Here is a 23598-nt window from a genome sequence, read left to right as displayed (position 1 = left end):
AGGTTGCCGTCACTGGTGGTGGGGTGAGGGCCACATGAGTCGGAGCCTGCTGTCTGGTTGCCATCGCTGTGGGGGCATTATTCGAAGGCATGTCTGCTGCCATGGTCACGGGTGGTTGGAGGTGTCCGTTGTGTTGTGGGCTGCCTGCTGCCATGGTCATAGGTGTTGGGCGGTCAATTGTGGTGTGGGCTGCCTGCTGGCATGTGCACGGGTGGTTGGGGGTGTCTATTGTGTTGTGGGCTGCCTGCTGGCATGTGCACAGGTGGTTGGGGGGAGGTCTGTTGTGGTGTGGGCTGCCTGCTGGCATGTGCACAGGTGGTTGGGGGGAGGTCTGTTGTGGTGTGGGCTGCCTGCTGGCATGTGCACAGGTGGTTGGGGGGTGTGTTGTGGTGTGGGCTGCCTGCTGCCATGGTCACATGTGTTGGGGGATTCGTTGTGGTGTGGGCTGCCTGTTGCCATGGTCATAGGTGCTGGGGGGTCCATTGTGGTGTGGGGTGCCTGCTGCGATGGTCACGGGTGGTGCGTGAGGAGTTTTACACACGATTTGGCCCTCGGAATACACGTACCCATATTCCGAGGGGTGCGCAAGGAGTTTTACACGCGATTTGGCTGGCGCGAGAGGGGTATGCAAGCGTTTTCAGGGCAATTTCGTTGTTGGGAGGCTGTATGCTGGTCCACTGGCCTTTGCGCCATATTGTATATTTGTGCAACTGTTTTTGGCGCAAGGGGCGTTGTTAGGGGCGTAACTGGCACTGTTGGATGTTTGCTCCACCACGGCTGTAAATGGATTGGGAAATCCATGAATATGCGGTGCACATAAATGGAGTTTAGCGCACACGGCTGGCGCTCACTGGCTTACGCTCCCTCTCAGCGCTAGCCACGTGCACTACATCTGTGCGAGAATCTATGAATTACCCCCATTATGTTATCATCAGACTTCCAAAACATAGCTTTTTTAGGTGAATGATGCTCTCATTTTCCTCCTCATATGTATGAACAGAAGCCATTGTGAGAACAGCAGCACCAAACGTTGTGTAACTTTCAACACGATGGTACTTGTTCCTTCTAAAGTGTGTTGTGTCTTGAATAGATAGACTTTGAGATGTTTACATCTCCCAGCAACTTGCTGCACTTGTCTTTTTTCAAATCTCTGGCATCTCCCTGGAGACGTTCCTTTTTCCATATTCGATGGAGGCAGTTTACATGGCAAATGTTCTGTTACTCCCACTGTTGCACCTGCATTTACATTTAACGAGTAAGCAAACCGTGGATTTGAGGACCAATCTGCACACATGCATATTAATAGCACCTAGTGTTGAAAGGCCTATTTTCTTGTGTGTGAATCGGGCGCATTGACAAGCATATTTCGTGATGTTTTTCCACCTGCAAAGGGATTTGTAACTGCATACGATTTTGTAAATTGGCAAAATGTGCGTTGTGTTCCGTCAGATTTCAAAGTTGAGGTTGGATAAGAAAAAAAAACAATCGATCTCTAAATGCATTATTTGGATTAAATTGGGTAACAATCGTAAATGTTTTAGTTGTATTGTCATAGCTATTGTTTAGAATACAATTGAGCCAATATTATCACAATAATTCCAATCATTATTAAGTAAATTTTGAACCCTTGAGATACATATATTTTCACTTCAGGAAAATATAACATAATGAGTTTACATGATGATGGAAGTAAACGCTGTGAACAGACATAGGTATTGCACTTAATATTAATTCTAGATTAAGGTGATGTATTTGCTTTGTCGGAAAGGCTCCCATTGGAGTCTGGGTAATGGGGGATGTCCAAATATATCACTGCCAGAATTTTCACCTGGAGTGGGTGTTTCTTATCGCCACCTACTTTGGTGTCCTAAGTAAATAACAGTTCCTTGTGCTATATAGCACTAGGATGCCTCCATATTCAGGCACGACTTCAGTATGGCTTGGAGCCCCTGCTTCAGAGGGGACACAAGGTATTCCCTGGTGTCATTGAACACTGCAACATCATCTAAGTAGGCACTTCTAAGTCTTCTCTCCCTGGTAGTACCCGGGTTACCCCATAAAAGGTGGAAGGGGCATTTTACTAACCCAAAGGGCTTAACAGTGAATTAATAAATTAAAAATACTTGAGTGAAAAATGCTGACCCCTTCTTTCGTTGATCAATTAGGCCAACATGCCAATATTCTGCTGTGAAGTCAAAGGTACTTACGAACATCCTAATCTGCCAATCTATTTGTCTGCCCTAGGTATATGACAGAATTGATGACAGAATTGGGCGCTCTGTAGTCCACTCAAAAGTGGAATTCAGTTGTCCCATTACTGGAATTTCTAAGGACAGTTACCACAGGGCTAGCCCAGGCACTGCACATTGTCTCAATAACCCCCTAGTCTTAATGATGTCCTTGACCTTGTCAGACTTGGTGTTAACCCTTCTCTTTACTGGCTTACTATCTCCAGTACCAATACCAATAGATGCCATGAGACAGGCACAGTATCAATAGAGAAACAGACTCAAAAGTAACAGTTTGAAAAACAATATTATCATACATTGTGGGGTTGGTATAATGCCTACCTGGCCCTAACTCTAAGGGGGTTGTTCCATCAACTGATGCTTCTAAGTGTCATTGATTTCCGTGAGTCCAAAACCAAATTTCGTCTATGTCCAAACATATTCTTGCCCTCGCTCTTAAACCAAATGTGATTTTCTTAAAGGAAAAATGGTGACTTAAAAAGGAAATGTAAACCAGAGCTCGTTTACCAATAGGTGTATTTCTGCAAGTTCAAAATAGTTCAACTCAGAAGGGTTGCCCTTGGAACATTCCACGTGGGACTCTTGCTGTACGTCAATAGAGTTCACAATGTCTCTGGGTTTCTTCGGGTTTCCTTCTCCAAGTTTTGATCTTTCCAGTTCCAAACAATAAGACACAGTTCCTGTTAGGCCTCTCAGGGTTCCCGTCCCAAAGTCTAGGCCTCTCTTCACAAAGTTTAAGAATGTTTTTAGTGGGCCTCTTAGAATTCCCTTCCCCAAGCCTAGGCTACGCTGGGTCAAACGATTCACAGTTTTGTATTTTAGAACTCAACTGAGGATTCACGGTTCCATTCAGGCTTCCCAGGGTTCCCTAACCCAGGTCTGGGCCTCACCAGTCATATTCACAATATCTTTGTTTTCCTCTCAGGGTTCCCTTCTCCAAGAGTAGGCCCCTTTTGTCTTCAAACAAACCAAGTTCTTCTTGGCAGGATGTACCTTTTCATTGTACAGATCTTCCATGGGGGTAGCATCAGAGACTTTTTTAGAATGCTGGGCTCTTTGCTCATCTCAGGCGTGACTTCTCTGATCTTTCAACCCCTCTCTTTCTTTTATATACTTGTCTTCCTCTTAGCTCCTCCTTACAGGTGCCTCTTGCAACCCTTTTTACTTCATCTTTATTTCTTTTACACTCTTCCTGTTTTGTCATGCACAGTTGTACCTTCTTCTTGCTTTGCTTTCTTCTGTTTGTACCTTTTGCACACTTCTCACTTTGTTGTGCACACTTGCACCTTTCCCTTTTTGCATTCAGGTCACTCACACCCTCTCTTGCTTTTGGGTTGTGTACACACTTTCCTTGCTTTCGGGTTGCTTCCACCATTTCCTTGCTTTTGGGTTGCTTGCACCCTTTCCTTGCCTTTGGGTCACTTGCACCCTTTCCTTGCTTTCGGATCACTTGCACACACTCTTTGCTGTTTCAGTGCCACCAGCACACTTTCTCTGCACGCCGCTCCCCCCCAAACTCCCCAGGCTTCTCCTTCTGCAGCTCCCTGCTTCTTGGCTCTCCTGGTCCCTTCAGCAACTCCAGCTCACTGAATGCTTCTGGCAGAACCAACCTTTTTATAATGCAGGTGAGAGACAATTGGAGTCACGTGTATGGTATGGTATTGTTTATTTATATTGTGCCTATACACAGGAAAGTGTTCCAAAGCGCTCAAGCAGGGTGGGAATAAGGGGAAAAACAAACAGTCGCTCAGCGCCCTTGAAATTCAGAGACGATAATAGTCTGCACAGGCAGAGTACGTGCGTAAATATTACATTTAACATTTTGGGAGACAGAAAATAGACCTCACAGCGATTCTGCAGTTTTAACAGTGCAATCTAGGGGTGAAGACAAGGGAGAACAGAGAGAGAATCTTCTAAAAGTGCATGTTAGGGGTGAAGATAAGGGAGAACAGACAGACAATCTTCAGGGGCACTGCATACAGAAAGTGCAGGTGCACAGGGGGTCGCAGGGATGGGGAGGATCAAGTGTACCTGATCGTTTGAGACTGGGGTAAGTGCAGAGAGAGACACTCTCTTGGATTAATTTCTAAGTGCATTGAGTGTGGCTGGGGTGTAGTGCCCTGGGGCAAGTGCACGAGAGGGCTGGAGGGGATGCCAGGGAACAGTGAGACTCTGAGGTACTTACAGCGGCCAGTCCTCATGCTGTAAGGAAGAGGAGGGAGAGATGGAAAAACAGTGCTGGGTTAGCAGGTTAGAGGGAGAGAGAAGGGGGAGGAGAAGAGGAAAGTCTTGAGGAGTTTCTGGAACTTAAGGAGATCTAGCTCAAGACGGAGGGTGGCAAGGAGGTTATTCCTGAGGGGGGGACCTGTTGAGGATAACAATCTCCCTCCAAATCTCTGCTTGGAGAACCAGCTCACTCGCAGAAGGTTGGAGGTAGATGAGCGGAAGGCTTGTGAGGGAAAGTATTTAGGTAGGCAGCGTTGCAGGTAGGCAGGAACCAGGCCCCAATACTAGTACCCTTGTAGCTGGATGCACACCTATAAATTTATGATGTTTATACAGATTGTGTTCAAGAACGTTTGGGGGGTGCAAGGGAGATGAACCAACCCTGACACTAGGCGGTATACTAAAGTAAAACAACAGCAGGTGTCCACAGTCTTGTGGAACACTCCCGTCCCTCGGTCACCCTGTGTGTTGTAATAATACAACCAAATATTTGTGTAATTCAAAGAAAATTCTTAGTACATAACACGTAACTTATAAATTGTATGATTTTATAGACTTCAAACATAACTTTCAAACAAAAATGTTCAAACATAGCTTTTGATTAAACGTGGTATTTCAATACAACAGTTAAAACATTCTTCAAGTGAAAATAAATAGACTTAAAGTTAGAGCTCTATCTAAACCAGTAACAATTATTCTCATTGTTCTACTCCTGTTAGATTGTCCATATTAAATAATAAATCTCTATCTTGCTCAACGCGTTTCAGGATCTGTTCCCTTCTTCAGGAGCTGTACTTCTTTCTTATCTATAAATAATTAAATCCAAAAATAATATTTCAATTATTATGTTCATATATATTTCCAAGATTCAATATATCTGTCATAACATATTTAGGATACGATAGTCACCTGGATGATGCTCCAAAAATGAGTATTGTTCTTTTGCTCAAGGACGCTGTATAATGTAGTTAACTCTGGATAAGAATCCCTGCTCGATCTGTATCAACCTGTAATAAATCAATTTATAGGAATTTGCTTAAAGAGGAGAAGAACCTCCATTTTCAAAAGCTAATTACACTGAAAAAATTTCAAATAGAGAGAATAGTTGGAGATTATACCTCTCTTGAATAAGAATTCATGAATACTCTTCACACAGAGGGTTCCACAGTCATCTGCCTCAGTTGATCAGGTAATTACTTCAAGGTGTTACCCAGTTAATAAAGATTCCGCTTTTCTCATTCTTGGGTGCTGTCAACACTTGGTGTGGGTGGATATATCTCCCCTATAAGGTATAAGTAGGTGCTCTATCACTCTTAGGTTGCATGCCTTTGGTCTTGTTTATGCATCATAGTTGTTAGGCTATTGTCATAAATAATAAACTTAAAACCAGTAGCCTCCCTTACCTCATTGTTCAGTATTAGAACCCGTTTTATTGACTTATGTTGCCCGTGTTCAATCTTGATTATTCTCAGGCTCTTGTTCGTATATCAACTGATATTTTATAACGTAACCCAGATGTATAGATAAGAGAGAATTATCCATTCATAATGGTAAGTATAAGTTTAGATATGTCCCGTGCTTACCTCCTTAATGTAGTAGTGACTGTTGGTATAATTCCGCAGGAAAAGGAGCGATGTTAAAAATGGCTGCTCTGTATATACGTGCGTCATCACGTTATGAACGTCGTCATGATGTTTTAATGTATCGGGTGCAGAAAATAAATTATATAATGTTTTAATGTATCAGCTGCTAAAAGTAAATTGTATGATAATATTCTGTAATTTGGAATGTGTTGCTAAATCTATATTAATCATCTGTTTATCTACTTGTATCAAAGTACGCGTTCTTTTTTCTCATATTAGCGAAACGTGAATGGAGAAGGATCCAAATAAACACTCGTTATTTGTGTAGATGCTACTGTAGATCTATTTTAAGAGCATCATCCTGATGCACATCCCTCCGTTTATTATGCTCACAATCTAATTCTTGTGACTCGTGGTGAGTGTACTCTTACAAGTGATATCATATACTTTTCTATTGGTACTGTCCTGAGCATTAACATATTGTTCGTTGTTAGGTATTGACTGTGATATAATTTTTAATATAACCACATTATAGAATTTCTAACATAATTTCATCATTAAGTCATCTATCACCTGCTATTGTAATGATGTTCCCCCGTTCTATTTTTTAGACAAATGGGCTAAGGCTAAACTCGTCATTCATCCCATCCGGTGTAAGGCTGTTCAGCATCTCTATCCAGTAAATCTCTCTCTGATCCATCCTCTTTCCATGGTTGCCTCCTCTGGGAGATTTCTTCACTACCTCCAATATAATCACTTTAAGCTGTGCAACTATATGTCTATTTGCGTTAAAGTGTCTTGCAACTGGGGATTTTGTATTATTGTTTCTGATGGCACTTTTGTGTTCGTTTCTTTCGCTTTTCTAGTGGTTTGACCAACGTAAAAAATGCCGCATGGACAACTGAGCCCGTATATCACTGATTTTGTGTCGCAAGTCGCAAAGTCCTTAAGTTTAATTATGTTGCCCTTTTTGGGATGTCTTACATATCCACCCTTCATTATGTTGTTGCAATTGTTACAACTTAAACAAGGATATGCCCCTGTTTTCCTAGTGCTCAATGTCATATGCTTTTCTTTTGGTTGTCTTTCCGCTTTGACCAATTGATCCCTTAGATTCTGACCTCATTTATAGGCTATCAATGGTGGTCTAGGAAAAAGTTGGTGTAATTGTGGGTCTAGTTCTATGATCCGCCAATTCTTCTTTATTAGCCTAGTCACGTGATGTCTTTGTCCAGAATATCTCAGTGCATAAAGGAATGGTATTTCTTTTGTTTTGTTCTTAGGTGTTAGTAAATTCCTTGCTTTCAATCTTGCCTGATCAATTATCGGCTTTAGATAGCCCCTCTCCAGAAAGCCGGTCAAGTGGCAGAGCGAGTAGAGCGCTCGCTTTGACATCGGTGCAGAGTCTGCTAATGCAGGTTCGAATCCTGGCGGGGCCAAACTCAGCCTTTCATCCTTCCGAGATCGATAAATGAGCTCACACACCTTGGGCAATAATAAGCAGCGCTCAGATACCTGAGGGTTTGTAGCGCAAAAAAAAAACTATGCAAGGGGTCTTGAATTTGATCCTTGCAGCCATGAGAAGACAGTGAAGGGATTTCAGCACTGGAGAGATGCGGTTCCTGGGCTTGGGGCCAAAGATAAGTTCTGTTCTGGATGAGTTGCAGAGGGCGCAGGGTAAAAGCAGGGAGGTTGAGGAAGAGGCTGTTGCAGTAGACAAGCCTAGAGAGAACCAGCGCTCTGGAAAAGCTGAGCCTCTGGGGGAAAATGAGAAAAGGTAGAGTACCTTTGAGGAGGTTTAGTTGGTAGTCAGACTTTTCAGAGATGTTCAAAATGTGAGAGAAGAAGGAGGGAGGGGAGTCGAATATGACCTCAAGGTTTCTTGCTTCGCAGGTGGGTGCGGATGCAGGGTCAAGGGAGGCCAGCCAGAGCGAAAGTGGGAAAGCAGGAGCAGGGGTCCCAATGCGAATTATCTTCGTCTTAGTGGCGTTGAGGCAGAGGTCTTTTGCAACACACAAAAACTGAATAGCAGTCAATCAGAAATGAGCGAGGAGGAGGAGGCAGGTTTGCCTGAATGATAGTTGTGTGTCATCCACGTAGCACTGGAAGTTAGAGGTGAAAGTGGCAATCACACAAATGCAAGGCAGCCATGTAGACATTGAAGAACCAGGGGGATAGGTTAGATCACTGGGGAATGCCACAGTTTGAGAGAGTGATAGTCAAGTGAAAGGCTCAGAGTTCCACCTTGGATGGGCAGTTGGACAGGAAGGAGGTTACCCACCCCAGAGCCTGACCTGTGATTTCCACGGTATCACGGAGACATGCAATCAGGATGTCATGGCTAACCAAGTCGAAGGCAGAGGAGAGGTCAAGGAGAATGATAATAGAGGGGGTGTCAGTGTCAAGATTTGAGATCATGTCTTCAAAGGTGTTCAGAAAAGCAGTTTCCGTGCCGCTGGATGCTCTAAAATCAGATTGAGGGTTGTGGAAGGAATCAATAGATATGGTGTGAGGGTCAGCTGAGAGATAGCCATTTTCTCCAGGAGTTTGCCCAAAAAAGGAGTGATGGAGATAGGGTGGTAATCTGTCAGAATGGAGGGCTTGGCAAAGGTTTTTTTGAGCAGAGGGTACTCAAGGGAGTGCTTCAGGGCATTTAGGAAAGCTCCAGTGGAAAAGGAGAGATTTCAGAGATCAGCCAAGACTGGAGCGAGGGTGTCGATATTGTCTTTAATGGTTTTGGTGTGTGTGAGAAACGTGCCTGCACTTGCCTGACTCTATTAGTCAGACAGCTAATGGTGTTATGTAGTAGGCCTCCTCCTGTATTCCTATGCTTTTCCTAAGGGGTATCATCATTGCTCTCGATCACCTCTTCCTCGTCCCAGTACTTATTGGATATGGCAAGGGGGAGATGGGGTGTGATTGAAAATATCCCATAAAGGCTGAGGGAGAGTGGATTGGTGTACAATTAGGAAATGGGAATAACTTGTCTCACCCTTGGGTATTCTCCTCCTAATCCCCCACAACCCTTATCTCAGGTGATCCTCCCTCTTCCTCTGCTCAGGTGTTAGGGATTTCTGGGACTTGTTCAAACTGAAAAATGTAGGGTTCTTAGTAATTTCTGCCCTGTAGCAATTCCTGAATATTTTAGGGGTATTAAGGTTTTTAATCTCCCTCCTCCATTGGTTTGATTCTTCCCCTAGGTAATTTCTCCCCACATCACTGCTCCCAGGGACTGGGTCAGGATGCATCTGTTGTGTCCTGGCCACATGAGAGAGGTATTTGACCGAGGATTTGGGAAGAATCAAGGCTGATTCTTCCCAATGCACAAATCAATCTTCCCTGGAGTGTGACATATATTTTGATTCACATGTTAATATTTCAGTTGCTCATTATGTGGACACCCCAATCCCATACCCTCTGAAATACAGTCCCATCCCACAATTCTAGTTAAGACAAAGGTGGTTTGCTCAAACCCCACATTTATTTAAATATAGAAATTAAAGGGGGAATCAAGGCAAACATGGTTCCCAGTTGTATGCAGGAAAAGTTCCAATAATGTTATACAATCACAGACATCTGGACTACAAAAACAAACATGACTTGACTGCATTTATCTCAAAATCTCTAACACAAATGTGAATTTGATGGTTTTATTTCCAAATAAAAGTATTTGGACTGACAAATGTCTTACACACACCACTCATTTCCATGATCAATTCTATATGCATTAGTATCTCATAATCCTTGACTTTCCAAAAATGTCTCCAAATTACACACAATGTCACATTTACAAATTGATGAAAACACTTAGGGGGTAATTCATAGAATTCAGCGCACAAGTGGCGCACGCGGCTGGTGCACAGTGTGCGCGTGCGAATCCCTGCGCCAGCTGCGTGCGCTAAAATCCATTTCCGCGCACAGCGTATTCATGGATTCTAGCCACCAAAACCAGCCGTGGCGCACAGTGGCGCAGCGACCCTGCAGCAGCGCCAGTTACGCCCCCAAGAACACCTCACGCGCAGGGAAAAGCCATCAATATACCCAATCCAGCGCAAAGGGCTGCGCTAACCCTGTACCAGCATGGCAAGCGGGCTACGTGTATCACTGGGGTGCGCGGGAAGTACCTCACGCGATTGGCCCTGTGCGAGCAGGGTACGCGAATCTCAAGGGTGCGCGGGAAGTGCCACACGCGATTTCAGCAGGGTACGTGTATTTTGGGGTGCGGGAGAAGTTCCACACGCGATTCCAGCATGGTACGTGCATTTCAGGGGTGCGCTGGAATTTCCACACGCGATTGGGCCCGTGCGAGCAGGGTACGCGTATCTCAAGGGTGCGCGGGAAGTGCCACACGCGATTCCAGCAGGGTACGTGTATTTCAGGGTGCGGGGGAAGTTCCACACGCGATTCCAGCATGGTACGTGCATTTCAGGGGTGCGCGGGAATTTCCACACGCGATTGGGCCCGTGCGAGCAGGGTACGCGTATCTCAGGGGTGCGCGGGAAGTGCCACACGCGATTTCAGCAGGGTACGTGTATTTCAGGGTGCGGGGGAAGTTCCACACGCGATTACAGCATTGTACGTGCATTTCAGGGGTGCGCGGGAATTTCCACACGCGATTGGGCCCGTGCGAGCAGGGTACGCGTATCTCAGGGGTGCGCGGGAAGTGCCACACGCGATTTCAGCAGGGTACGTGTATTTCGGTGTGCGGGGGAAGTTCCACACACGATTACAGCATGGCACGTGCATTTCAGGGGTGCGCGGGAATTTCCACACGCGATTGGGCCCGTGCGAGCAGGGTACTCGTATCTCAGGGGTGCGCGGGAAGTGCCACACGCGATTTCAGCAGGGTACGAGTATTTCGGGGTGCGGGGCAAGTTTCACACGCGATTTCAGCAGGGTACGTGTATTCCAGGGGTGCGCAGGAAGTTCCACACGCAATTTCAGCAGGGTACGTGTATTTCGGGGTGTGGGGCAAGTTTCACACACGATTTCAGCAGGGTACGTGTATTCCAGGGGTGCGCGGGAAGTTCCACACGCGATTCCAGCAGGGTACGTGTATTTCGGGGTGCGGGGCAAGTTTCACACGCAATTTCAGCAGGGTACGTGTATTCCACGGGTGCGCGGGAAGTTCCACACGCGATTTCAGCAGGGTACTTGTATTTCGGGGTGCGGGGCAAGTTTCACACGCGATTTCAGCAGGGTACGTGTATTCCAGGGGTGCGCGGGAAGTTCCACACGCGATTCCATCAGGGTACGTGTATTTCAGGGGTGCAAGGGAATTTCCACACGCAATTGGGCCGTGTGATCAAGGTACGCGTAATTCAGGGGTGCGCGGGAAGTTCCACACGCGATTAGCCTGGGTAAGTGTGTTCCGGGGTGCCGGGAACTTTCACACGCGATTGGTGGAAATCCACGTGTGTTCTGTCATCACGTGCAATGAAGGAAACACCTGCGCGCGTCACGTCACAGACGCGCTCACGCGCTAAGGGCCTTTGGTCCAATGAAATCGCATATGCGTGCTGCCGTGCATACGCGCTAAGGGCCTTTCCTCGTATTACACGCGGACGTGCAGTTTTCCACGCGCGCTTACGCGCATGGGCCCTTTCCTCGTATTACACGCGGACGTGCAGTTTTTCACGCGCGCTGAAATGCCCATGCACGTCTGTACGCGTCACATCACAGGGGCGCTTGCGCTTGAGGGGCCTTCTGTCCAATGAAAATGCGTATGCGTGCAGACGCGCTTACGCGCTAAGGGCCTTTCCTCGAATTACACGCTGACGTGCAGATTTTTCACGTGCCAAATCACTCCGTATCAAGCTGGCCACGCGTCAGCACACGGAAGACCACGCTCCTGCCCAGAAGGCCGAACTACTGCCCCCCAGAGCCCCGAGCACGCTCCCACCTGCCATCTGCTGCTGCCTGACTGCCTGCTGCCCACGTGCCCTGCCATTTGCTGCCTGCACATCAGCCAGGGGTGCTGTTGCTGTGACCACCCCTGCTGGAACCGAAGACTCCCGACTGGGATTCCATCGCTCCACAGCCCAGCCCCAGGACCCAGTTGCCCACCCACTCCTGCCTCTGGGGTTGTCATGTCGGGGCATACACCATCTGGGACCACTGACAACCCCCGGCCAGAGAGGGAGAGGGGCACCAGCTTCAGTGCCACCGAAGTTGGTGTCCTGGTGGAGCAAGTCCTGGGGCAGTATGATGCCCTCTTCGGAAGTTCCCCCGCCGACAAGGAAGGACGGACTCGGATCTGGACTGACATCGTGACTGCCATCAACGCGGAGGGGGTGGCAGTCCGCGACTTACAACATGTCAAGAAGCGCTGGGAGGACTTCAGGTCCAGGACCCTGAACAAGGCCCGGTGCCTCTTGAAGGCAGTGGATGCCAAGGGGCGCCGGGGCCACTTGTCGGAAGAACAGATGAGGGTCCTGGAACGCATATCCCCAGCGCTCCACGTCCAGGTCCTTGAGAAGCAGACCCGTCTGGAGTCGAGCGGTGAGTGTACATGCATCCTAATTGTGAGCAGTGCGTGTGGTGATTATTCAGTAGTGTGCAGGTTGCACATCTGTTTGTATGGGGTCGAGTATGGGTGGGGGTGTACAGGGCCGTGGGGCTGACAAATGCAAGGGCTGTAATGTGTGAGACATGGATGGTGCTTGTGTGTGTAGGCTTGCATGCCAAATGCAGTTGTGTGGGCACACATGTTTGGATGAATGTGTATGTAAGTAGACATGTCCGTGATGTCACGCATGTATGTTGTTTTTGGCTGCATGTATCGGCACTGTGTACATGTGCATGTGTGTGTATTTGACAAGGGTGCAACAGTGATGCAACATGGATGCATGTGACAGCGGTATGTGGAAGCCTGATTTGCAGATGTGACATGGATGCCCGTCTGAACACTGCGACACTTGGCAGAGGTGTACACATGCATGCAAGTGTGGTGGTGTGTGTACATGTGTGGTGCACTTCCTGTGTTGCATGTGATGTCTGGCCCACCTTTGGCTGCTCATGCTGTTGTATGTGTATGGATGGTGGTGGCAGTTGCGATATGGCTGTGGTATGGCTCATGTGTGCGAGTTGTAATGACATGTGTGTTGGGGATTGTGATGACATGTCTGAGGTTTGCCAATGCCACTCATGTACAACTGTCATGTGTGTATGTGTCCATTGTACAGTGCCCTGATGCCTGTGTTTTGTTTCTCCCTGTCTGCAGCGTCAACTGATGAAGAGGGCGGAGAAGGTGCTGTGGAGCACAGCGGCGGGGATCCCACCGCCAGCCGGAGACGCAAGGCCCGGCTCCCCTCCCATGTTGTCATCTCATCGGGGAGTGAGGAGTCCGGTGCCGCGTCCCAGGCCGCAGCTGCCGGGGGGAGGTCCAAGAGGCGGAGGTTGGAGTTGGACTCCTCGGCAGCAGAAGGGGCAGCTGGGACTCCACAGGGCCCAACAGGGGAAGATGGCACGGAGTCATCCAGGTTGGTGGGGGGTTTGGTGGAGGAGGAGGCCGTGCAAGCACCAGAGACGGGGCCTGGAGGTGGGGATCCCACTGGTGCTAGTGGTGCAGTGCAGGACCAGGGACAGGAGGCAGCACAGGCCGCCGCGGAGGTGCCTGTGTGCAATCCTGTCCCTGATCCTGTCCCTGCATCATCTTGCACCAGCAGGGATGCCTACGTCCAGACCCGTTTTCAGGCAGGGGATGAGCTCACGTCAACTGGCCTTCCTCTGCCTGCAGACGTGGCTATCCAGGTCCGGGTTGAGCCTCTCCTGGCTGGTGTGGCGTTGCGTCAACGGGCCATGCGAGGTGACCTGCAGTCTTTTCATGAAGAGACTGCAAGTCATCTCGAATGGCTCGTTGACCATGTCAGCCTGCTGGGACAGGTCACCCAGGCCGGATTCCTCCGTCTGATGGGGCTTGCTCCGACCCCCTCCTCAACTGGACCCCCTACGCGCCAGTCGTCCTCTGTGCCATCTTCCCACCCATCAGTCACCTGGGTGCCCTGTGGAGCTGCCTCTGACGGTGCTGCCAGGCTGGTGGAGGAGGCATCCCTGCCACAGTCGGGAGTCGGACGTCCAGCAGGGGTGGCCACATCAATGACTGCACCCCAGCCGGCGGAGGATGTGCAGGCAGCAGGAGGCAGTGCACGGGCAGAGGCACAGCAGCAGCAGCAACGTGGTGGGAGCCATGAAGGCTCGGGGCCTTCAACATCGGAGGGGCAGGCATCAGCCGGAGGGCAGGAGGACCCAGGACAGAGAGTGTCTTCCGTGTGGCAGCGGTTGGGCCACGCCATAGATGCGGAGCGGCAGCGGGCGGAAGAGGCACGGCTCACAATGGTCAGGGCGGAGAACTCCATGCAGAGGGCCCTGAGGCGGGCCGAGTGCCTCTAGGCAATCCGCAGGGGTTTGGAGGTGGAGACGTCGATGGCCCTGCGGACCCTCGGGGCCATGGAGGAGGACCGCCTCCGGGACATTGAGGAGGAGTTCGATGATGCCCTGGCCCGGGACATCCACAAGTGAGCCGTGAAACTAGCCCGCTGCCCTTGTACATAGTTATGTAGGTAGTGTTAGGTTTCATTTTCTTTTTTATTTTATTTGGACCTTTCGGACATTGGCCACATTTTTGTATATAGTTTATTTTATTAGTTAGTGTAGTTAGATAGGTTTCCTTTTTTTTGTTGGGATAATGGACCCTCGCTTGTTCCCATGTACATAGTTCACAGTTGGATTGTATTTTATTTTTACTTTTTAACCATGGAGCAATGGCTTTCTTTTTTATTTCCCATTGGATTTTGTTTTGTGGACATTGACTTTGGACTACATTACTTTTGAATTTTATTTTTGGTTTTGCTTTTTTTAACGGACATGCTTCTTTTCATTTTTGTACATTCACGTTTCTGTTTCTTCATTTTTTATTCTATTTATGTTTCCTTTAATACATATTATTTTTTGGTGAACTTCAATGTGTGGTATCTCATTGGTTTCATGCATTTCATGATATGTGTTTTGAGATTCACTGACACCCATTGGGTGTATGTGAGGGAAATGTGTTTGTTTGGGAACTTGCAATTGGTGTTCTGTGATGTAATTGCAAATTATGAGTGGGTGGATGCAATACTCGGGTGGGTGTTTTGCAATTGGAGGCTGACCATAGGGACCAGGGATCTAGATTGTGATGACATGTTGGCCGGGGAACATGAGTTGCACATGGGTGGGGGCCTGCTGGCAGGGGCCCCACAGTGCTGGGGGGTGGGGGTGGTGGGGAACATGAGTTGGACATGGGTGGGGGCCTGCTGGCAGGTGCCCCACAGTGCTGGGGGGTGGGGGTGGTGGGGAACATGAGTTGGACATGGGTGGGGGCCTGGTGGAGGCTGCCCCTGGTGGCTGGGGGGTGGGGGTGCTTGGAGACATGGGTGGGGGCCTGGTGGAGGCTGCCCCTGGTGACTGGGGGGGTGGGGGTGGTGGGAGACATGGGTGGGGGCCTGGTGGAGGCTGCCCCTGGTGACTGTGGGGGTGGGGGTGCTGGGAGACATGGGTGGGGGCCTAGTGGAGGCTGCCCCTGGTGGCTGGGGGGTGGGGGTGGTGGGAGTCATGGGTGGGGGCCTGGTGGAGGCTGCCCCTGGTGGCTGGGGGGTGGGGGTGCTGGGAGACATGGGTGGGGGCCTGCTGGCAGGTGCCCCACAGTGCTGGGGGGTGGGGGTGGTGGGGAACATGAGTTGGACATGGGTGGGGGCCTGCTGGCAGGTGCCCCACAGTGCTGGGGGGTGGGGGTGGTGGGAGACATGGGTGGGGGCCTGGTGGAGGCTGCCCCTGGTGACTGTGGGGGTGGGGGTGCTGGGAGACATGGGTGTGGGCCTGGTGGAGGCTGCCCCTGGTGGCTGGGGGTGGGGGTGGTGGGAGTCATGGGTGGAGGCCTGGTGGAGGCTGCCCCTGGTGGCTGGGGGGTGGGGGTGGTGGGAGACATGGGTGGGGGCCTGCTGGCGGGTGCCCCACAGTGCTGGGGGGTGGGGGTGGTGGGGAACATGAGTTGGACATGGGTGGGGGCCTGCTGGCAGGTGCCCCACAGTGCTGGAGGGTGGGGGTGGTGGGGAACATGAGTTGGACATGGGTGGGGGCCTGGTGGAGGCTGCCCCTGGTGGCTGGGGGGTGGGGGTGCTGGGAGACATGGGTGGGGGCCTGGTGGAGGCTGCCCCTGGTGACTGGGGGGGTGGGGGTGGTGGGAGACATGGGTGGGGGCCTGGTGGAGGCTGCCCCTGGTGACTGTGGGGGTGGGGTGCTGGGAGACATGGGTGGGGGCCTGGTGGAGGCTGCCCCTGGTGGCTGGGGGTTGGGGGTGGTGGGAGTCATGGGTGGGGGCCTGGTGGAGGCTGCCCCTGGTGGCTGGGGGGTGGGGGTGCTGGGAGACATGGGTGGGGGCCTGCTGGCAGGTGCCCCACAGTGCTGGGGGGTGGGGGTGGTGGGGAACATGAGTTGGACATGGGTGGGGGCCTGCTGGCAGGTGCCCCACAGTGCTGGGGGGTGGGGGTGGTGGGAGACATTGGTGGGGGCCTGGTGGAGGCTGCCCCTGGTGACTGTGGGGGTGGGGGTGCTGGGAGACATGGGTGGGGGCCTGGTGGAGGCTGCACCTGGTGGCTGGGGGGTGGGGGTGGTGGGAGTCATGGGTGGGGGCCTGGTGGAGGCTGCCCCTGGTGGCTGGGGGGTGGGGGTGGTGGGAGACATGGGTGGGGGCCTGGTGGTGGGTGCCCCACAGTGCTGGGAGGTGGGGGTGGTGGGGAACATGAGTTGGACATGGGTGGGGGCCTGGTGGCAGGTGCCCCACAGTGCTGGGGGGTGGGGGTGGTGGGGAACATGAGTTGGACATGGGTGGGGGCCTGGTGGAGGCTGCCCCTGGTGGCTGGGGGGTGGGGGTGGTGCGAGACATGGGTGGGGGCCTGGTGGAGGCTGCCCCTGCACTGCTGGGGGGTGGGGGTGGTGTGAGACATGGGTGGGGGCCTGGTGGTGGGTGCCCCTACACTGGTGGGGAACATGAGTTGGACATGGGTGGGGGCCTGGTGATGGGTGCCCCTGGTGGCTGGGGGTGCAGGGGGACATGCGTTGGTGGGCAGTAGTGCAAGTTGACATGTGGGTTGGCTGGTGGGCATGGCCATGGTGGATGGTGTGCCTGCAGGACATGTGCTGGGTTGGCCCCTGTGGTGTGAGCCACCTGCAGGGGCCGTGGAGAGTGTAGAGGGAACACCTGGGAGGACCCACACGTGCAATTCACGTGTGCTGCTCCCGGCGCACCCCTGGAATACACGTACCCAGCTCGATCGCGTGTGTAACTTCACGCGCACCCCCGAAATACACGTACCCCGCTCAATCGCGTGTGTGACTTCCCGCGCGCCCCTGAAATACACGTACCCCGCTCAATCGCGTGTGTGACTTCCCGCGCTCCCCTTTTATACACGTACCCCGCTCAATCGCGTGTGTGACTTCCCGCGCACCCCCGAAATACACGTACCCCGCTCAATCGCGTGTGTAACTTCCCGCGCGCCCCCGAAATACACGTACCCCGCGCAATCGCGTGTGTGACTTCCCGCGCGCCCCCGAAATACACGTACCCCGCTCAATCGCGTGTGTAACTTCCCGCGCGCCCCCGAAATACACGTACCCCGCTCAATTGCGTGTGTGACTTCCCGCGCTCCCCCGAAATACACGTACCCCACTCAATCGCGTGAGTAACTTCCCGCGCGCCCCCGAAATACACGTACCCTGCTCGCACAGGCCCAATTGCTGTATGTTGCCACTTTTGTGATGCGCTGGGACTCTACCGCCTGCCTTCGTGTGGCGGACGTGTTTCAGCTTGTGCGTGTCTTTGGCTGTGCGTGGCTTTGCCCTATTCGATTCCATGAATACGTGTGGTTCGTATGCGTGTGGGCGTTCCGTCTGCTTCCCTGCAGTTCATCCCCAGTTACGCCCTTATTTTCGCGCGTTGTTCCCCATTCCGCGCGTTACGCCCCGTGTCTCGCCCACTTTCTGGTGTGTGCGCCGAGGTTGTGTGCTTTCACTGTGTGCGTCGCACACGCCTTTCGGGATGTTGCAGTGACTTGTGCGCCATGCACGGGTTTGGCGCACATCCCGAGGTGTACACGCGCAGGGACTTCCATGAATCGCACGCGTGTGCGTGCGCCTGTTTTTTTCCGCTTGCGCCTGCTTGCGCCTGCTTCGCGCGAAGATTTTCAGCGCACGTTTGTTCCATGAATCGGCCCCTTAATTGTCCCCACTAAAACCAGCAATTTATAGAATTAGAGAACTGTTGCATGTCTCCCGTGTCCAATGTATATCCAGTGCAATGGCCTACTAATGTGGATTTCATTTAAAATAGACTTACAATAGTTTTGATTTCAATGGCTTAATTCCTCTTAAGACTAATCAAAAGTGAGTATGAGAATTGCCCCCAAAAATGATATATGTCATTACTATTTTCCTGCTACGGATTATGGGCTAGAGAAGTAATGTTTTCAGGTTAGAATGCAGAGACTACTTTTGCACACCTAGCCAACCAGAGAACATGTTTTTTTCCATATTGCATTGAACAAATACCCTCTGCTTTCAAATCACATATGAATCTCACTGTGAAATTTCAGAATGAGGGATTGCATGTGATTTACATTTGGCATGTTTTTATGGGAACATAAATGACACCTTTCATCTCCCCTTCCTTTAAAAAAAACCAATGGCTTCACAAAATATACATTAACACACATATCTTCATTAGGTGACAGTACAAGCTCCTAAATCCAGGATCTAATGTCGGTCTATATCATTAATAACAGTGTGGGTACTATTTAATGAGCCTTTTAAAGAGTGGTACACCAAATACACAAAGTTACTGTCTATATTACTGTGTAGCAGGCTTTGCGCTAGTCCCTTTGTTTCCGTTATCTCTTATAAATAATTAGAACTGTTCGTGTTCCACTCAAATAAAATTCTTTATTCTGTTTTAACATCAGCCGACACGTGTTTTGACTTTAATGTCGTTTTCAAGGCTGACACATTGTTCAAAATAAAATGTATATACATAATCAAATATAAAGTCACAGACATGCAATTGAAAAATAACAAAATTCACGTACCCCATTTGCAGTTTTGTTCACAGGATACAGGAGAAGGAAAACAGAACAACACATAAATGGAAGTGAGGCTTATATAAACCAAAATTAATTATTATTCAGATGCTGGATTAGGCTTATAATAAGTTTATTGGTTACTTCTTGTTACCGAAATTACATATAGTGCAGTCGAGCCATATTACAAGGTGAAAATCAAAAATTTGTTTGAGAAATAATCACATTGTGAAAGTTGTACCCTATATGGGTAAAAAAAAACACCCTTTAATGGTTGGCATCCAAAAAGAGAAAATTGTGATGGTGATCCTATTTAAGTGTGATTAAATGTATAGAAATATAAGATAACCCTACATTAGTGTAATAAAGCAGTGCAAGTTATTTTGTTGTGTATGGGAAAGAATACGTTCATAAATACAAACAGAGAAAATGTTCTCACCTATCTTCTTATTGTAGATGAGCAAGAGAACATCTGCGCTTATAATGAAGCTGTGAAGATTAAATGAAATAGGCAACTTTTGCAATACCTAAATGTATTGTTTTACATGTTAATTGTCAAATAATACAACATCAAGAATTGTATTCTCAACAAAGAAAATGTTGCTTGGTTTAGTATGAGAACAATTAAGAGAAATGGACTCACCAATTCTGATTTCAGGTGGTCAAATATAGGTATACGTGATTCTGATCAGTATTTAATCATACAGCGACTCATAATGTTGCCGTTGTGCCGTTAGGCATATTACTTATATTGATCTGTTAAAAGCGGCAAGAAAGTAAATCAAGGTGTTAGAAAGAACCAAAGTAATTATCATATTATAAATATGTGAAATGGTAGATTTACAAATCACGGTCGCAAAGTAGGCTTACCTATATAAATGGGCTTGTTCCCTAAGGTACCAAATGTGCAAAGAACGCAATCGCTCTTGTGCAGTAATGTTTAACTATGTGATCCTATGATGTGCAGCGCTGTGATTGGGAAACGCTGCAGAGATAATTGCGCATGCGCGCAGTTGGCACACTGATTTAGTGCGCATGGTAGCGTCTGGTCAATCTACGAAATGCGTGCGCTCCGATATGAGTCACTATATAGAAGTCTGCAAAGTTAGCCACTGATTCACAGGGCATGCGCATTGGGTCAATGGCCCTCATTACAAGTCAGGCGTTAAGGGTTTAACGCCGCCGTCAGCGCTGTTAACCCTTAACGCCTGATTCACACTTTAACGCCTGCTTTTTGCAGGCGTTAAACTCCAAGGCGCTAAGCGACCTTGGTGCTAATTACCTAATTTACGGTGCCGTAATTAGCGCCTTCCCCATCCCCATTATGCCCTATGGGGCAAAAATGGGAATGGGGAAGGGCAAATGGTGAATGGGGAATTACTGCCCCACTCACCTTGGAATCCACCATGCCGGACTCCGGAATGGACCATGGTGCTAATAGCACCATGGTCCAGCGCCGGACTTGTAATGAGGGCCAATATGTAGTAAGACGCGCTTCAATAGTCGTTTTAGGGGTTTATTAGTGATAATTGAGCAATCAATTAGCTCATGAATAATGGATCAGATCTTTACTAATGTGTTAATAAACAGTAAATAAATTTATATTGTGTGCGTTCTCAGAATGCAATGAACCCGAGCACATCAATACTTCATATACACTGTATCAATCATATATCTGAAGATTAGTTAGAATATGCTGAATTGCTGAATTGCTGACAGGATAGCGTTAGATAATGCAATATGTCAAATATGCTGATTTCACATATATGATCGCATACCCTCCATATACCATGGTGAGTCAGGTATCTGATGATAACATTAGGTATTGGCCACATTCTGCTGTTGACGTTTATACAGGATGACAAATTCACAAGTAGACATGCATTTCATTATCGGTGTTGAGGGACTAGCGCAAAGCCTGTCACAACCCCAATCAGCTGTTCTTTCTTATAGGTGTTAGCGAGTACACCTAATTTGTGAATTGTGCATTGCAGCTCAGTCCATATTTATGATGTTTTGTGGGGGGATTAGCACACAACCTAGACCCTTACTCACATATTTATATATCATTGTGTATACAAGTTAAACATGTATTTTAAGTTGCATTGAATTTACATCTCCATTAACGTTACATGCAATGAGTTTGCACTGTTAATTTAAGAAAAAAAATAGTAAGAACATATAGAACTTGTGGGGGGAAATCTCATACTCACTTTTGGTTAGTCTTTAGAGGCATGAAGCCAGGAGAACCTTCATGTGTTTCATGGAGAGCATCAGTCATCAGCTTCCCTTTGGAAGATTCTATAGTGGATATGATTCCTCCCCTGGAATAGGAAATGTAGGGGAGGGTAGGTCAATAGGACCCCCCCTCGCACTGCATGTCCCACCCTGGTGAAGACTCATGACTCGTCGGCAGCCCACCATCCCCCTGGCCCAGGCGGCTGGGCGGCTGCAGACCGACACGTGAGGCTGCACCACCACGTTATGTGGCAGAGCACAGACGCCATCTCGTATTAAGCCAACCCCATCTTGCTAGAAACATGCAGATCTAACCCAGGCAGAGCAAACATGCACACTGAAAGCTGCAGAGTGACCCCCCCTCGACCGTGCTCACAGAGGCCCACATTTCCCCCACCTCCCACTCATGGCAGATCCGCTGAGGACTTGTTCTCATGAGCCACCAGACACGAGAAAACAACAAAATAAAACACTGTAGCTGTTGACCTTCCGCAGGTCATCATTGCCCCAGCCATGAACGGGAACATTAGGAAGTAACTGAGACCAGCCCAAACCCTGCAGGCCCTGACCCTGTACCAAGTCTCCAACGTTAGACGGCGTGGCACCTCACACCCATACCTACACCGAAAACTCTTGCAATGTGTAGAAACCATTTATGTAATGTATGTTCTGTTGACTAACGTTTGCTGCTAATGTGAAGGAGAATGGGTGAAGAGTAAATATGCAACCAATATTGTTTATAATGTAGAGATGTACAAAGACTGGCTAGCTGATAACAATATGTAATAACATGTGTTGCCCTCTTTATACACACACCTGCCTAACACTACCTCATGTTCGTATGTCAACTATAGATGTGAATTGTTGTGCTAAAGGGTATGGTCCCCAGTTAGTATTCCTTCGAATGCAAATGCATATGAGTCCTTTTTAGAGACCCCATGTGTTGCTATTCGCCCCTCACCCACGGGACAGTATACCGCCTTGTGCAAGATGCCGTGCACAGAGCTGCAAGGCCATTTCCCCCTCCTCCTGCCCAGGCCCTCTAGATATAGCTGGTGTTCAAACAGCACAGCTTCGCCTCCCCTCCCGATCCTACTGGACCCATTTCAAGCATCCGCCTGCCCCATGTCAGAGACCGCCACAGCCTGACTCCATGACTTACAAGCTACCTGGTCCTAAATCCCACCGTCTCTCAGGCACCAGTCACATGCCCCCCACGGGCCAGTGGTATCTCCATCGACCCCAAGTTAATGACCCTAAAAAGGGGGGCGCCCACATGTGTACCAACAGATCGTAATACCATCCCTCACCTAAACTGCCAAGACAGGGTGGTCAAGCAACTCCTCCCATGCCCCTGACTATGCACATGAGACCAGATTGTTTGAACCGAAGGTATCCTCCAAACTGATGTATTGAGACACTCCAGATCGCGTATCATTGTTCCTGTCCCCATATTGATCTAAGGACAGCGCTTACAAGAGTTGCAAATCAACGGAAAGCATAAAGTGTGACGAATGTGTGGGAATGTGTGGCCAAAAGGGCAAATGTTAGTTTAGTTATCAATCATCGTTACAAGGCATGTCCGGCCCGGCACGCCACCCCGATGAGCCCAGCTGACCTTCCAACCCACGTGGAGCAGCACCAATGTCCGCCAATCCTGGAGGAGCAACTGTATACAATGTATACCACCTAGCCATCACCACCCAATCCCTAAGACTGTGTGCCCCCTATAGCTTGTGTCATGCGTGACGTAGTTCTGTAATAAGTAGGACTGTCTTTGCCATTGTCAGCCAGAGCGCTCTCGGAGTTTGCAGAGTCCTTTGCATCCCCTTTATTGATCTATATAAAGCTCTTTTGATCTCATCCGCACTTGGTCCTGGCCTCATTCCCCTTCTGGGGTGTGTCCTTTATTGCCTCTCACTAAGGGGGGTGCGTTTCTGGGGACGCTTACGTTCAGATCCTTCACTACTGCACCACCTTAGTGTCCTTCCCTCAGCCTGTCACCACCACTGCCCATGGGCTTTTACCTGGAGGCCTTATCAATGATGGTGTCATCTGCAGTCCAGCAGGCGAGGAGACGGTACCGGGAGGTGGCACAGGATCAAGTGGAAGAGATCGCCTGCACCATCAGTGCCACCATTACGCCCACAGGGCCCATGTACAGAGGACCATACCCCCAAGATTCACAGGTGCACC

This window comes from Ambystoma mexicanum, chromosome 9, assembly GCF_040938575.1.
Source record: "Ambystoma mexicanum isolate Mex_15411 chromosome 9, UKY_AmexF1_1, whole genome shotgun sequence".
NCBI classification, from domain to species: domain Eukaryota; kingdom Metazoa; phylum Chordata; class Amphibia; order Caudata; family Ambystomatidae; genus Ambystoma; species Ambystoma mexicanum.
The sequence above is the reverse complement of the archived record's forward strand: the minus strand, read 5'-3'. Positions refer to the sequence as shown.